Source organism: Puma concolor, chromosome A1 (assembly GCF_028749965.1).
Source record: "Puma concolor isolate L17-30 chromosome A1, mPumCon1.1.hap2, whole genome shotgun sequence".
Classification (NCBI taxonomy): domain Eukaryota; kingdom Metazoa; phylum Chordata; class Mammalia; order Carnivora; family Felidae; genus Puma; species Puma concolor.
Window position 1 is genome coordinate 31,091,417 of NC_141667.1, and position 17,738 is coordinate 31,109,154.

The following is a 17,738-nucleotide window of genomic DNA, read 5'->3' on the forward strand; positions in this document are numbered from 1 at the left end:
ACCTTATTAAAGTTTTCAATAATCATTTTAGTACATAAAACTAATAACATTAAACATTTTTAACTATAACATTTTACTCATGTGTATGTGTATTTGTGTGTGTGTGTGTATATAATGCAATATACTTAGAATATTTGTACTCCAGCTCTTAGAATTTCCATATATAAAGCATATATAGAGATTTTCTTTCCAGGTTACATAGAAAATGCTTGTGTATATTTTTAGATGAACATTCAGTTATCAACTTGAAATCTGATGTCTTATTCAAGTTATTGATATTATTGCTGACTAGATGTGATGGTAATCTGTTCCACCATAAAATAACTGAACATGCATGAGTTCATGGTTGCTAGATGGTGATGAAGTGGGCATTCAGCTCTTTTGCTTGCCAAGGCCGAGGCCAGAGATGAAACCAAATGGCAGATTTTGGATAAACATGGAGGCCAAGGTCCAAGTTGGGTAGATTATGTGTGTATCATTCTTAATAGCTGCATTTGATAACTGTACCAATATTTACTTAACCAATGTCCTGAAAAAAAATGTCTGAAAAGATATGTCCCAGAATGATAACAGTGCTTATCTCTAGGTGGTAGAATTACAGGTAATTTTTTTCGCATGGTTACCAATATTTCCCACTTTTTTTCTACAATAAACATGAGTTACTTCAGTAATGAAGAAAAAATATAAAAGTTCAAAACTTCTATAACTTAGTATGAATAACAGTAAAACACCAAATTTACAAAAACAACATCACATGCATCACATCAAAACAAAGATCCAGAGGTACACTGAGTAATCCCTTTTGGTAAGGCATTGCCAGGGCTTGTAAGGGTCAGGAAGTGTTTCCTCAGATATATCCTCAATTCCTCTTGCTGTTAGTTAAGCCCTTTTATCAAAGGAGACAGGGTAGCTGCTAATCCTCATCTAAATCTGCTTCCAGATCAGTATTCTGTTTCCTTCTCTCTGTTTTCTCATTTTTAGGCCAAAACATCCCTTTAGTGTCCATTCACCACACCCCTTTTCTCAATGATTATAGAATTAAGAGTAAAAGAGCAAATTGTTCTTTCAAGGACGTGTTCCTATTCAGTTTTATTGCTTTGAACCTCAATGGGAGAATAACCAAAAAAAAAAAGTGTTTGTTGGAGATAGGCCTTAAGGCCCCAATTTGTTGAGGAATCCTAGAACCTAGCAAATCAATAGAGCTGGAATGGTTAGTATCCCTTTATCCTGGAAGCTCAAAGATAGAAAAGTCATTTGAGAAAACAAACCATTACAGACACACACATACATACCCTATATACACACATACATTTTCCATATATATCATTTTCCATATTCCCTGCCAGAAAATGCAGGAAAAGTCATTGCCAAATTGTGTTGGGTCACTTACTGTAAGGAAGCACAGTCTTTTCTTGGAGTAGAAGCAGATAGAGAACGTGGATCTGGGATCTGGCATATCTTCCCAGTTAAGGTAGTTAGTATTCATGGTTTGAGCCAGCAGAGCAGGTTCAAATTCTGGCCATGTCTGTATAATTTAAAAACCAAAGCAAAACAAAGTGGAAAAAAGTTCACCATGAAGAGTGACTGACTCCCTGTTTTCCGGTATTGTTCCTAGTTAGTATGGACCTTAGTGCTGAGAATGCAGTTGGGCTGTAGTGAAGTATTGTTGGCATGCTGCTTGATTCAATTTTCTGCAAAGCAGTTTTTGTGATGATCTCTTTTAGACACACACAGCCTTTGAGGAACTTAATAAATGGTGTTTTCTGGGTCTACCTGGAATTTTCCTCATTTTGAAGCCCCTAAACTTATAAATTCAGATCAGAGTTCAGACAGAGTCTGTCTGACCACTGACATATTGTTATGTTTCTGACCTAACCAATAAGTGCATAAAATAATGAAGTGAACACCTAGGAGAATAACTAGTTGGATTAGTTACTTACCCCATAGTCATGAAGGCACATCGAATTCTGACAAAAAAGGATATAATGCTTCTGATGGGGTTATGGAATGGTGACAGATTGAAATCAAAGTTATAACTTTACTTGATGCAGGAGAGTAAATAATTCTAATTGGGAGAATCAAAAGCACAAATATTATGCCAAAGAATCTAATGAATTTGCTTGGCATACACATCTAGTGACTTTAGACCAAGATCCTTTCCTTTTTCAAAGTTAGAATTAGAAATCTTTGGGCACAATTTAAAAGAACTCAGAAACCTTCTTTCCAGTTCTTTGGTACATTGTTGTTTTTCTTGATTTACAGAGGAAGTATAGAGTGTATTAATTTAAAGCTGCAATTTAATAGATCTAAGCCAGCTGTTCAGTGTTGGAAAATATCATATCCAAATATTCTCCTTTCCTTTAAGTTTAGAACTGGTACAGAACCATGGAGGAGTGGGAAGGAAGACAGGGCTCATCCAACTCATTGAAATTTGATTACTCTCTTACTCAGGACCTCCCAGCCAAATGAATGCATCAGGTTGTCATTGGCCAATGGATTGGATCCCAAAAGATGGAGTTGTGTGGCCAAGGGCTCTATTCTAAAAACACGATGGGATTGTGTCCAGGAACTGAGCTTCCACTGCCTCTCAAGCTGGCTTTAGGTTGGTTCTGGGGTGACTGTTGTTGTCTAGGACCCTTAGCTTATTAACGTGACTGACGTCACCTCGGTTGAGTAGAGCAAAGTGTGCCTTTGCCAAGAGTGAGGCGGTTGCTATGGGAGGGAGTCTAAGGAGGGGCTCCTGGGCCCAACTTCTGCAGAATCTTCTGAGGGAAAGCTGATTAGAGTTGACATACCATTGTCCTCTAGAAACCTAATAGGACACATATTTTTTCCAGTAAGTAAGACAATTGAAGAATCCATATTTCAAAAATGCTCAAAAGGGGATCTCACACACACAAGAAAGTAAACTCATAACTAATAGCCCTTTGGGGGGGAAACTGTATTTTCAATTACCATGCTTACATGGCCTTCCACTTAATCTTGAACACTGTTGTCGGAACTGGGCTAGAAGCCAATTCTCAAAATAGCATAAATGGGAAATATTTAGGCAAGCCTTGTGATATATACTCGGTGTGTTTGGTTATTTTAACATGTTTCCCTTTAGTGCTTTCAGAATATGTGTGATGGATTATAGGGTTTGAGATTATTATAGTAGGTGTCACTTCCCCTTTATGTCATAGCTAGGCTAGAGGTCCCAGGATTCGGAACTTACTATTAGCAAAATTAGGGTACATATGCCTTATTTGGGGACTGTGCTAAAAAATAGCAAAACCTCCAAGTGGAGTAGAATATATAAACATATTTATTTCATCTGTAAAATGGGAAGGGATGATCTCTAAAGTTCTTTGCAGTCTTAACACTGTATGAGTGAAATAAAAATTTCAACCTGTTAATTACAGATTGTCTTTTCAACAGGGACAATAATGGTAGGTCTCTTGTGTATCAGCCTCAGCATTGACATGAGGCTTAGATGAGTTAATCTATGAAGATAACCTACATTGGTGCCTGGCACATAGGATGTGCTCAGGAAGTATTAGAGGTGGTGACTGTTTTTACTGGTGTATGTTTTAAGACTTCTTTAAAACCACACCACAGCCTGTGCTCTGCATTCTGTCCCTGTACTTCAGACACAGCCTCATAGAAAGTATGTATTTCTTTCAGTAATGTTGCTGTTGGTCAAATATCTCCAAATTTCATCTCTAAAATGAAGAAATATTGATGATATAATTAATACAACTGAAAGAAGATGTACATGAGATATTTTGTAAACAAAAGAGGGCTATTCAAATACAACAAAAAAAAATTGGAGGTTGGGTATTGCTAGTATAGATGCTCTCATACTGAAACTTCCCCATATCCCTTTCTTTTAAAATGTAGGTTTTCTTATTAGTCAGATATGGTGAGGGCAGCAGATCAGGAGATGATGACCACTGAAAGGATAGTTTGTCACTCACAGTTCCAAGAGGAGGGGGCATGCCATGCCTTAGGGGACCACATGGGAGAGTACCATGGTCATTCAGAAGACAGAAGTAATGAAGAGGAAGCATGGGTAAGAGCCTTTATTGTGTTTTGTTGTGTGAAGGAATGGTCAAGCCTGGGCAAGCAGGCTAGGCATGTTTAAGATTGGCTGCTTTGAATAATTTCAGCAGGCTCTGGGATATAGGGATTGTCCTTCATTGCCAGGTAGCTGGCCCTACAGTGATTAGGGCAGGGGGAGAGTGGCTCAGCCTGCAAGAGCCCAGTAAAGGAATTAGTTGGTAGGTATGGACTCTGAATTGGTTTGTTTGTTACATTTGAAAAGCCCTCTTTTGTTTATAAAATATCTCATGTACACCTCCATTGACTTAATTCTATCACAATTGTCTTTATTTTAGAGACAAAAAATTGGACACACTGGGTGAAAGACATGTTCTCAGGGGAGTTATTTGCTATCTCTGGGAATTATCTAGCCCTGGGAGGGGTAGTTTCTCCAGGATAGGCAAGGCCTCTATGATGCCAGATGCAGAACATCAAGAATACAGAAAATAAGAAAATAAAGTTAATGCATCATTTCCTTTTCATTGCATTTTTGGTTTTATCGTCTGTTACCTAGAGAGGGCCAAGGGAGTTTGGATGGGAGTTTGGATGGGAGATTTTTGGCTGGCTGATTTTGAACTTCTTGTGACTTAAAGGAGTGAGTAGGAGAATCTGATGAAACTTCCCTTCTTTAGCCACAAGAGATGTGTACAGGTAAGTCAAGTAAAAACCATGGCATGGAGTCAGACAGGGAGGCAACCTTCCCTACCTTCTCCCCTGACCTCTTTTTTTTTTTTTTTCAAAATTTTTTTTTAACGTTTATTTATTTTTGAGACAGAGAGAGACAGAGCATGAACGGGGGAGGGTCAGAGAGAGGGAGACACAGAATCTGAAACAGGCTCCAGGCTCTGAGCTGTCAGCACAGAGCCCAACGTGCGGCTCGAACTCACGGACGGTGAGATCATGACCTGAGCCGATGTCGGCCGCTTAACCGACTGAGCCACCCAGGCGCCCCTCCCCTGACCTCTTTATATGGCTCAGCCCTGTTCAGGTTCAAGAGGAATGAGAAGGTTTGGACCATCTAGGGCACGGTTGGGTCTTGGTTTTCTCAGGATAGGCGGTGAGAGTTGTGGGCCTTTTCCCAGTGGCTTTGCAGCGAGTGTGAAGAAGTGGGAGCCAGAGCAGGATGTGAACAAGACAGGCACATGTGAGGAATCTCTTTGGGCATTCCCAAGAATAACTTGGAGATCCACCTTCTGCTCCTGAACAAGTACATATTTAGGCCAAACTATAGAGGATGGGATTATTTTATTTCAGAACCATTTACTCATTCAATAGTGTAATCAGTATTCATGGAGCTCTTTTTATCAGTTACACACAAAACTTCATCTTATCTTATAGCTACTTCTAGCATTTGCCCTAAATATGTATTGAACAGATTGGCCACCTCCCTCTTTTTCACAGCACCTGGTACCATAGTCTGGACCTGCTGAGAATCAGATGCTAAGAAGGTAGTAGATGTGCAAGGAAGAGGAGGATGCAGGAAAGACAGGAAGAACCTTCAGACTGAATTGCAGGTCTGACACCTGTGGAAGGAGAGAGGGAAGGAAAAAGGCCTGGCTGGGAAGAATATCAGACTACAGCCAAGTTCTAAGAAGCGTTCGGTTAGGCTGACGGGGAGACCTTGAGTCCCATGTCTGGCTGGAATGGGCCTACCTTTTATTTCACACCATGCTTAGTCATGGTCCAGAAGTTGCATGGCAGCAGTGTGGTAGATCTCAAGGGGCAGCAGCTGGGGCCATCAGTCAATTATGCTCCCAGCAGCAGGACATATGAGAGACGCATTTTCATTGCTGCCACCTCTGGGATCAAAATAATTTTGACCGTTTCCCAAATTAAATTTTGCTTGAACAGTTGAAGACTTGCTGCTATTGGGAATAGTAAATGAACGTTCTCCAGAGTTTGAAGGTGTCCCTGGAAGAGACATCCTGAACAAGGATAACTTTGAATTAGTAGAGTTCCGGGAGGGCCACTGAGGATGCTGAGCCGTCTGTGCAGTATACAAGGGCAGCTGGTGGAGGAGGCTAACACCTACCCAGTTTGCTCATTAGGCTATGTGCCCTGGGCAGGGTTGCCTTTCCCAGAGAGCTCACTCTTTCTCATTTGCACAAACGTCAGCACTGAGGTGTGGGCTCTAATGTGCTTGTTCAAAGTTCAATCACATACACTGTAGAGCCTCACTTGCACATCTACTTCATGGAGACCTATAAAAAACTTTTTCAGTCACCCACAAGATCAAAGACCTAGGCCCATCTGTATAGGAGTTGCCAGTGTCTACCCACTTCTTTCCTCGGTACCTCTCCTGGCTGGTAGAAATTTTCCTCTCCTACCCGCCTCCCCCCACCAGACCCCTACCTCAGTGTCCCTCCCCTGCTGGTCCCATCCAGGGCTGTGCTAACCTTTCTGTACCAAGGCATGCACCACCCTGCCAGCTAGTTCTTCACTAGAAAAAAGTTGTACCAAATAGCTTTACCAGAGGGTTAAGGATCAACACCAACACCGTCTAAAAGAATAGTAATAGACAACATTTATCTAATTCTTATCTAATTCACTTTGTGTTGGGTGCTATTCCAGGTGACTTCATTTTATCTTCACAGCAGCAATGAAGGGGTAATATCATCCCTGTTGTTTTCAGGTGGGAAACCAAAGCTCCAGGGATTAAAAAACTCTGCTGGGGTCATATCATTAACGAGTAGCCAAGCCAGATTTTGAACCTGAGCATTTTCCCTACAAACTCCTTGCTCTTAACCACTGTGCAATACTGCTTCAGCTACAGAAACTTCTGACACTTCCCCCTTGGTAAGTCTTTAAATAGAGAAAACTTCTGGGAAAGGGAGATTTTGCCCAGTGCTTCTTACATTATGCCACATAAGACAATGTTTTTCAAAAGTGTTGTTCAAATAATGTTTCCCAACCAACTTAATTGTTCAAGTGCAGTATTTAAAAAAATAAAAATACAAATAAAAAGCAAGCAATCAAAGAAGAAATACCAGAGGACATTACATATACAAAAGGTAAGCATGGTTTCAGAAACCTTTTGTTTCCGTTTCATACATGTACATACATTTGTGTGTTGTATGGCTAATGTAGATGTGTATACATATGTATTTGTATGTGAGTATTGAGTTCTGTAAAACTGCAAAGGCAATGTACTCTTACCATTGGTCAAGGTCAAATGAGTTTGTTTCACACTTGGATGCTGGATTAATCTGCTTCCTCATTTATCTGGCCCTAAAGGAATAGAGAGCTTAGTAGATAGCCACACTGGCCTGAGTTAACCCAGCCCTCTGGTTAGGGCTCCTGCCCAATAGCTGTGCTCCCAGCCAATGTTCTTCCCCCCTCTTTTCCCCACCCCCTCCATGTAGCACACCCTGAAGGGAGTGTAGCTTGGGCCAGACTGACTGGGCCTTACCCTGGGTACCTCCAAATTTACAGGGTACAAAAAATGTGAAATAATTACTTCAAAACAGAGTTTGTAATTTAAATATTAGTGACATTCATATGCTGACAGTCTATGAACAACACTGTCACTGAGACCAATCTGTGAGCAGTATCACAAATTACAAAGTACATTTGAGGAAATGTGAGGGTGACATTCACACTCTTTGTCCTGGGCATCAGAGTTCTTAGGGAGTTATGACTTTATCCACAAGATAGTTGAGACTAGGGCTGCTATGGTCAGTTGTTAAGCAGTAATTATGAGACCTAAGATAGGTTAGTACCGGGTAACTTACCAAATGAAGACATTCTTGTAATCTCTTTGGCATAGACTGATACATATATAACCTTCATAACAAAGTTCTGAGTTAGATTTGATTATTATCCACATTTTGCAAATGCAGAAATTGAAGCTCAGAACTTAAATAACTTGTCCATGGTCATATATCTACTAAGTGCATACAGCAAGTATGATTGCTGTGATAGATTGACTGCGGAAATGGCCCCAGTTCTTCCTCACCTTTATCCACATCCCTTGCAGCGTAACTGTTGCTTTTCCCATAGAGGGGCAACGTCTATTTCTCCTCCCCTTGAATTGAGACTGGCCTTATGACTCTCTTTGGCCAATAAATATGGTAGAAGTGGCTGCACGTGGTAACCAGGCCTCAAGAGGACTTGTGTGCTTCTGCTTTCTCTGTTGAGCCCCTGATTCCACCATGGGAACAAGCCTGGAATAGATAGTCTACTGGAGGATGAGAAGGTAATGGAGCTGAGATGAGTCATCCTAGCTGAGGCCATTCTAGAATGGCCAGCCCCTAGCCAACCCACCAACCTACTGACTGCAGACACATGAGCAAGCCCAGCCAAGATTGGCAAACCCTGGCTCTGATCAACAGAACTAACCAGATAACCCATAAATTAATGAAAAATAGTAAATTGTTGTTTTGGGCCACTGAGTCTTAAGGTGATTTGTTATGCAGCATTGTTGTAGCAATAGATAACAGATATAATTGCCTGTCATTTCTTCTCTTTTCTTTAAATGAAAACTCTGCTTCCCACAACAGAATCGTGTGTGTTCCAAATCGTGTCTGTTCACTTTTCAAAATTTTTTGCAGTTAGGGTGATTAGTTCTGGCAGATGTATAGGGAGGTCAACTTTGTGGGAGGGGGAGTAAGGAGGGGAACAGTTTCGAGAAACAGTTTCCTTTCTGAGTAGAAAGAAGCTGTCAATGAGACAGAGGCCTTTTCTTTTCCTCCTATCTGCTTTGGACACTATATCATTAAAAGTAGACACTTGAGCAATAGCAGCCATCTTGTGACCATGAGGCAACAAGCCTAGAACAGCAATCTAACACGTTGGAAAGGATGGAAAACTGAAAAGAACCCAGGTTTCCAACCACATCATTCAGTTGCAGAAACAATCCTGGAACTCCCTCACTTTCTGACTTCTTTACTATTTAAGCTACTTGTGTATTAGTCATTTTAAGTGACACAGTGCAGGAACCAGAGTCCAAGTATATACAGTCTAGCTTGTAACCTTATGCTGCACCCATGGAACATCGAGTGTTAATAAGATTAATAGAACTCTGGACTGTAGAGGCCTAATGTGATCATCAACAAGACGTTTTGTTGGTAAATGCTGGAGTACAGTTTGGCTCCTAACCTGGCATGGACTGGAGCGCTTCCTGCAAGGATCCTCACTCTCCTGAATAACAGCACCAGTGGGATCAGAAAGATCCCAAAGGTTTTATAAAGATTCAGAAACAGTAGGGTGGAGGCAGGAACCATAAACTCTATCGTCTACCACAAACCCTACCCAATACCCCTGCCCTGCTCTTGTCCCTGGGTCCAATCTTTACTGACAACAAAAATATTTCTAAATTTTTTTTAATTTAAAATTTCTTCTTATTGTCTTGATTCATGAACTTGCCATACTTTGCTATGCTTGTCTTATCAAAGGGTTACACGATCTTTGATCATGTAGATCTACTTAAGAAAAACAGGCTTTCTCTACACAGAAGAGCCCAGATCAGACTTTGCACTGGATTCCATGTTTCTTATTCGTTTTACCATTTCTTCAAAGCTAAGCCCAGGGACATTTCTGACCTGACATGTCTAGCTTTCTGACTATTCCATATCCCCTCAAGTGGTCATGTCCTTTGGTCCAGGCATTCTTCTTGTTTCTCTGAAGTCTAATTTCCATTGACTCTCTCTTGAGAATAGTGGGTCTCTCAGTCTTCACCTTTCCATGTAATATAGCTCCTGATGTGCCTCATACACTCCTGTCTAATCTCCACTCCTTGCCTGGCTCATCCCAGCCAACTTTGTCATTGGCTACCCATAACCCAAATATTTCCATGAGTGTACTCATTTATTCCTTTTCTTATTACATAGAGGAAAATCTCAGATACATCAATCATAGTTTTTATCTTAAAATATATAATCCCTCCATCTCCTTCCCTTCCATACCCAACAATACACATAAAAACTCCAGCGTGAAAGTTGGAGGTGGAGAAAATGAGAGGACATCCAGATGGATGCACATTTTGAGAAAATGCAAAACATCCTGTATTTATCTTTTATCAGGGCAAAAGACTTAGAGAAAACTGTGATGCTTCCATGATATCAAAGATTTCAAAGATACCAGCATTCAAGATTAAAAACAGAAACACTTCCTTGAGACATTCCACCTGCCTGGCAAACTTTTTTTTTTTTCCTTAAGTAAACAAGACCTGCCAGATCCTGGAGAGAAATTTGTACCTTTTGGCTGGAAGACCTTTCAAGGAACAAGCTTGTGTGGACCTTTTGAAGGAAAGGCTCCTCTTTTGGGTATTACCTGCAAAGTGCTAACTATGCTCTTATGGAAATAGAGATGTCCAATCTAGAGTCATCAGCCTGGAATTCTACCGAAAAAGAAAAAGAGAGAAAGAAACACAAAAACTGCTGACTACTAGCTCTTTAAAGACTGTACACAATGCTATTGACCTAATTTTGGCGGTGTAATTGCCCTGCCAACCACAGGGCATTTTCCCTTTGCTGTAAGGGACTCTGCCATCCAGGGCCATCTGGAGGGCATGAAAAGACCATCCACATGGAAAGTAAGGCTGAAAAACACACCACACCTTGTTCAATACATTATCTACTGATTTTTGTTTCAAAATGGAAAAAGCTTTGTAGACATGACTTCTTCTCAGGGGAAGGCCAGCCTGTTGTCACCCATGAAAACTTGAAGACCTTACATTGGTGAATTCCATGTAGCCTCAGCCTTGAAGATTTAGAAACCCATGATCAGCTCACCCAGTGACCTAGCTTTTGAAGGTATGTTAGTTAAGTTCATATAACTGATATGTAAAACTGGCCACTATTTAATATGCTTACAATAAAAAATAATTATCACAGTCACCAGGATACTCAAGTCTCAGGACTTGCATATTGTCTCCCTGTACAAAGACTTACAATTGAAGGAAGCCAAATTATGTTAAGACTGTCTCCTGGTCGGCCCCAAATCAAATGATTGAACCATTGAATGGAATGCAAAAAAGACCACTCCGCACTCCATTTTAGGGATGATCTTGCCAATGGGACCAGAAAACTCAAAAGCACACTGTCAGAGGTACCCTTTTCCCTTGGGCAGTGCTCTCTCTGTTTCTTAGTCTGGTTGATACTTTCTTTAAATATGTTAATATATTTAATCAGATCACATTATCTGGTCTAGCAGGCCTGCATCCACTCTGATCATTAAGATGGCGATGGGTATTTCTGTTCTGATATATTGTGTGTTGTGATTTCATAATTTAAAATGCTAGGGATACTTCATTTTCAAGGTTTTAAGGGACACTTTCTTATCATCAAGTATTGCCAGTGGGTCATCCAGCCATCCCTCTGCGTGGAGGTCAACATGTGGGCCTCACTGTCTCCTAGGTGTCACTCCCAGCTCTGTTATTTTGAATTTTGTGGCTCTGTTTTATTCTTGGGTGTTTTCAAATACTGTGTAGCTTCACAGGATGACCAGTGTCCCTGATATTTCAAAGACTGTTAGAGATTCTCTACACCCACATGTGGCTAGAAAACTTAAAGGAACCTGCTCATTGCCACCACCGACATTTCATTTGTGTCTTCACTGCTGCTCAATAATTATTTTATTCAACTCATTGCTTCTCCATAGAATCCTCCTCTGAACAATATTCTTATTTTCCTCCAGTCCTCAAACTAACATCTCTGCCCTTTGTATCTCAATGGAATATTAAAAGTATCTGAACATGAGATTTCATAGCCATTCTAAAATTTTTATCGTCTGTTCCTTTTCTTTTTCTCTCAGAGGAAGAAATATCCTTCCCTCTTTCAAACACTAGTCTCACACTATATATCCCTGATCTTGTATTTTCCTCATTTTCCCCAGACTTTGTTTCATTAATCTTATTTCTCTGTTGAGTTTTCAATTACTCCTTCTTCATGGGCTCCTGCTCATTCCTTGTCTTATAAATGCAGGTCTTCTCCATCTCAGAAAATGTTTTTATCTTAACTCTCTACTCTCTTGAGTTAGCATCTTTATCTCCCTGCCCTATCAGTTACCTCCAACAGTTTAAAGTGAGTCTAATTGCCTGACTCCATTTCCTCACTGCTTTCTCCTAATCCCTTTTAGTCTGGCTGTCATCCCATTGATCTACCAAAACTGTTCTCTGGGAGGGAGAAAGGAAAGAAAACGGGGACAGAAGCTTCTTGTTGTGTTTAGAAGCAAATCTATTAGAATCATGAATTTAATTTTTAGAAATAAGTTTTTGAGGAGACAAGCAAGACAAAAGGGTCTGCCCTATAGATAGTAGTGAATTAGAGAATGCAGTTAGTGACTTCATAGAGTTGGTCACCATCAACACAAAACTGATGTGTACATTATAATTTAGGTGAGTAAAATTCCATTTACTACAACAAACATATTCTAGCAAAAATCACTTTTATAGTAAACATAAAGTGTCCAAATATAATTTTTACTACAACTATGTAAAGGAAGATTTGCAGTTTTCATAGCTTTGTAGTCAAGGTTTACATTCCATGGGAGATAACTATAAAACTTTTGTGGTTAAAAGCAGAAAATCACAGGAGAGCTTCTTGCCTTTTTCAATAAACAATTCAATTTTATGATGACAAGATACAGAGAATGTATAGATTTAACTTAAACAGGAACTTAGCCCCACCTGGATAATACTTTTATTTTTTGTGTTTTACAGTACCTGGTATGTAAAATTATCTATCTTCTTTACTTTTACAACCAAAGATGATTTCTAATCCAGAACCTTGAGATCCTTAAAGAACTTTTGTCAGCAGTCTTTTTCTATCCAAATTGCTCTTTCTTTATTAGTTCCTACTTGTTATCTTACAATCAAGCTCAGATCTTCAGACTCCTAAAAAGACACACACAAAAAATTCTTATCTCAACCCTGCTCCCCCCTGAGTTAGCATCTTATGCTTGCCTTTCTTTATTCTTGACATATTGAGGGTAAAACTTGCTGCTTATCTCCACCCCCAAATTTCTTATTAGCCATTGTGATCTATGATGTATGATTCAATGATGATTTTAAATGATATTGAATCAATGTTTTATAGGGGCTGATAAATTTTAATTTTTATAGAATTAACTTTTTTCAGTACTAAGTATGTATCAAATGCTTTATATACATTATCTTGATTAATAATCATAACTGCACTGAGGTGAGTACCATTTCTTTCATTTAATGGTTGAGGAAAAAGATGTTCAAGAATCTTGCACAACCTGTCAAAGTCACCCATCTGGTATCTGTAGAGCTTGGCTTCAGCCTATAACAGTCAGGACTCCTAGATGTGAGCAACAGAAACTAAGCCTGGCTGAGTTCAACAGTAAATGAATTGTTCGTCTTGTCAGGTTGTGCACAGAACCCCAGGCAAGTCTACACACATAGATTTAGGGCAGTGTAGCTCGGAGTGACTCTCCTCCAACCAGAAGTGGATGGGTGAGTAAACTTCTGGCATCACTGTAGCTTTTACTGCTGATACTGCCAGCACTGCCAAATGGACACTGAATGCCCTCATCAGCACCACTCTCAACACTGTCCCAGGAACTTAATATTTCTGCAACTCCTGCTGCCACCAGGGAGGATTTCTTGTGGTCCCCTTATATGAGGTAGGTATGTATGACTGCCAGGACCTAGGTCTTGGGCCTGTGTCCCTAGCAACAAGGTTTCCTGGGAAAGTAAGTTTCTGGAATTTTCCATGTATAGCGGAAAATAGGTTTTGCCTCATTTCATGTATTGTGTGATTCTGTGTGTGTGTGTGTGTGTGTGTGTGTGTGTGTTGGGAGGTGGCAGGGGGAGCTCTCAAATAAAGGAAACTAGGTTCATATGTTGGATGGTCAAAAGACAATTACAGATTCCATTACCAGAGCGCAAATGTGTCTGACCCTGGGTCTTTTATTCAATGAAACATGTTGAAAGTCACAAATTATCTCCTATTTGCCAATTTTAATGTCTTTATCTCTCATCCTTTTTATTAATAGCTATAAAGATTTAACACTATTGAATGTATTTCTTTCCTTCATTTATCCCTTCTTAAAAAGAAATCAGTGTATTATTTTTGTAAAACAAAAACAGTAGAAGGAAGGAAATAATAAAGAAAAGAGCAAAATTAGTGGAATAGAAAATAGGCAAAAATAGAGAAAATCCAAAAGTTGGTTTTTTTTAAAACATATTAATAAAATTAATAAACCCACAGGAAGACTGATCAAGAAAAAGGAGAGAAACATAAATTAAGTGATATCTGTACACACCCTGCAGATGTTAGGAAGATGATAAGGGAAATATTATAAACAATTTTATGGTGATACTTTTGACAAGTTGGAACAATGGACATTTTTTGAAAAAGACAACTTTATGAAATTATCAAAAGTAAAAAATATAAAATGTGAATATTCCTATATTTGTTAAAGAATTAAAATCTATAATTGTAAATGTCCCCACAAAGGAAATCCTAGACCCAAGTGGCTTCTTTGTGAATACTACCAAACATTTAAATAAGAAAAAATACAAATATTAAAACCCTTTCAGAGGATAAGAGAAGAGGGAATACTTTCCCATTCATTTTATGAGGCCAAAAAAACTTTGATACCAAAACTTGACAAAAAAGAAAATTATAGATCCCATGAACCTAATAAACGTCAATGAAAAAATTCTAAACAAATACAAGCAAATAGTAATATATAAGAAAGATGAAACATTATGACCAAGTAGAGTCATGCAAGTTTGGCACAGCATTAAAAAATCAATCAATAACTTACCACATTGAAAAATAAAGAGAAAAACTATGTGATAATATTAATAGATGCAGAAACAGCATTTGATAAAATTAAACATCTCTTCATGAAACAAACTCTCAGAAAAGTAGGAATAGAAGAGAACTTCCCCAATTTTATAAAACCATTTACAAAAACCTAGAGCTAACATAAAACCTGATGGGGGGGGGTTCCCTTTAAGGCAAAAATGTTCCCTCTCATCACTTAAATCAATATTGTACTGGAGACCATAGCCAGTACACTACGGCAAAAATAAAAAGTAAAAAGTATAAACATAGGAAGGAAGAAGTAAAACTATTCAAAGATAATAGATTGGTGTACAAAGAAAATCTAATGGAATCTACAAAAAAATTAAAAACCACTGCAACTAAAAACCAAATTTATCAGGTTCAAAGGATACATAGTCAATATATCAAAATCATTTGCTTCCATTTATTAGCAACAAAGAACTGGAAGATTAAAGGAAATACCATTTATAAAGACCTATTTAATGAAATGGATGCAAGACCTATCTGTATATTGAAAACTACAAAACACGGCTGATAGAAAATTTAAAAGACTGAAAAAAGTTGAAAGATATATGATGCTTACAGAATAGAAAACTCAATATTGTGAAGATGTTAATTCTTCCCAGATTGACCTATTGACTGAATGCAATTCTAATCAGAATCTCAGCAGGTGTTTTGGAGTAACAAGCTGATTCTAAAATTTATATAGAAATGCAAGGGCTTATAATAGCCATTGTACCTTGAAAAAGAACAAAATGGAAGGATTTGTGCTATCATATGTCAAGACTTATAAAGCTTCAGTAATTAAGACAGTGTAGTTGGTCTAAAGGTAGACAAAGAAATTAATAAATTAATGAAACAGAAAAGAGAGTCTGGAATAGTACTACACATATACAGTCCATTAGGTTTTTAAATGATGCCAAGTCTGTTCAATGGAGAAAGGAAAGTCTTTTCAATAAATGATGCTGGAACAACTGGACATCTATATGGAAAAAAAAGAAACTTTACTGGAATTTAAATAAAAATTTGGAGAAAAAAAAGAAAAAAAAACTTTGATTTTTACCTCATTACAATGCGTGAAAATTAACTCAAATGTGAAAGCTTAGATTGTAATTCTTCCTAAAGGAAAGATTGGAGAATATTTTTCTTGAGGTAGAGAAATATTTCTCAAGACACATAAAGCACAAATTATCAAATAAAAAATGATAAATCAGACTTTATCAACATTAAAAGCTTCTGTTCATCAAAAGACATTGGTTAGGAAAGTAAAAAGCCAAGCCCCAGTCTAGAAAAAAGTACTCGTAAACATATATCTGATTAAGAACTGATACCCAATGTAAAACAACTCCTGCAAATCAAATTTTAAAAAGACAATGATCTAAGTAAATAATGGCAGATGACTTGAACAGGCACCTCACAAGAGATTTATGAGCAACCGATGACATTTGAAAGGTATTGAGCATCATTAGTCATTAGAGAAATGCAAATTAAGACCATGATAAGATGCCAAATGATTAAAACTAAGAAGACTGCTGTTATGGATGTGGAGCAATTGCAATTCTCATATATTTCTTGTGGGAGCATAAAATAAAACAACCACTTTGGAAGACTGTTTCTTACTCTCAAAGTTAGATATACATCTGTCCTATGACCCAATATTTCCATTCCTAAAAATATTGCCAAAGGAAAGGAATATATGCATCTATCCTACAGAGAGACTTTTTCAAGAATGTTCATAACAATTTTATTTATAAGAGTCCCAAATTAGAAAAACCCAAATGTCCATTAGAACTGAAAAGCTGGAATATGGACTCAGAAATAAAAAAAGAAATGGGGCATCTGAGTGTCTCAGTCGATTAAGCTGCCAACTCTTGGTATCCACTCAGGTCATGATCTCACAGTTAGTGGGTTTGAGGCCCATGTCAGGCTCTGTGCTGATGTGTCAGGTCCTGCTTGGGATTCTCCCTTCCACCACCCCTCCCTGGCTTGCTCTTTCTCTCTCAGGAAGGAAGGAAGGAAGGAAGGAAGGAAGGAAGGAAGGAAGAAAGAAAAAGAAAGATAAAAGAACTACTGACATTCACCACAACATAAATGAAATACAAAAACACTATTTTGAGCTCGAGTTAGATAAAATAGCAATTCTGTATTACTTCTGTATTATACGAATTTTAAGAACAGGCAAAATTAATCTATGGTGATAGAAATAAGGAAAAAAAAATACAGGGATATTTACTGGAAAGAGATACCAGGAAACTTTCCAAGGTGATTGAAATATTCTAAATCTTGATCAGGATGATGGTTACCCAGGTCAAAATTCATTGAGCTGTACATTAAAATGTATGAGTTTTACTCTATATAAATGAATTCTCAATCTTATACTCTTAGCATTGAAAAATCAAAATAAGAAAAAAACTCATAAAAACCCTATTGTAGTAATTATTTTATATTTGAAAATGTCTGTTTATTATTACCCATATCTTGCCTAGCTCTGATATTTATAAGACACACTGTTTCTCTCAGAAATTTGTAGACATTTTTACATTTGCTTCTGGCATCAAATGTTGCTGTGGAGAAGATTGAGGTCAATTTGTGATTGTCCCCTCATGGTGATTAGGTTTTTTTCTATCTAGATATCTGAGAATTATGTAGAAATTCATTATCTTAGCATTATAAGTGGTCTCCATTATTATTATTATTATTTTAACCCAAGGTGATGTGATCTGTAGGGTGGAATTTTTTTCATTCCAGTAAAATTTATTTGTATCATATTATTTAATACTTTTTGCATCCATATTTAATGTTTTATTCTCTACATCAGTTAACTTCTTTTTTTTATCACATCTGTCTCTACTTTTTTATTTTATGTTTTGAATTTGCATTCACTTTCCTATATCCTGG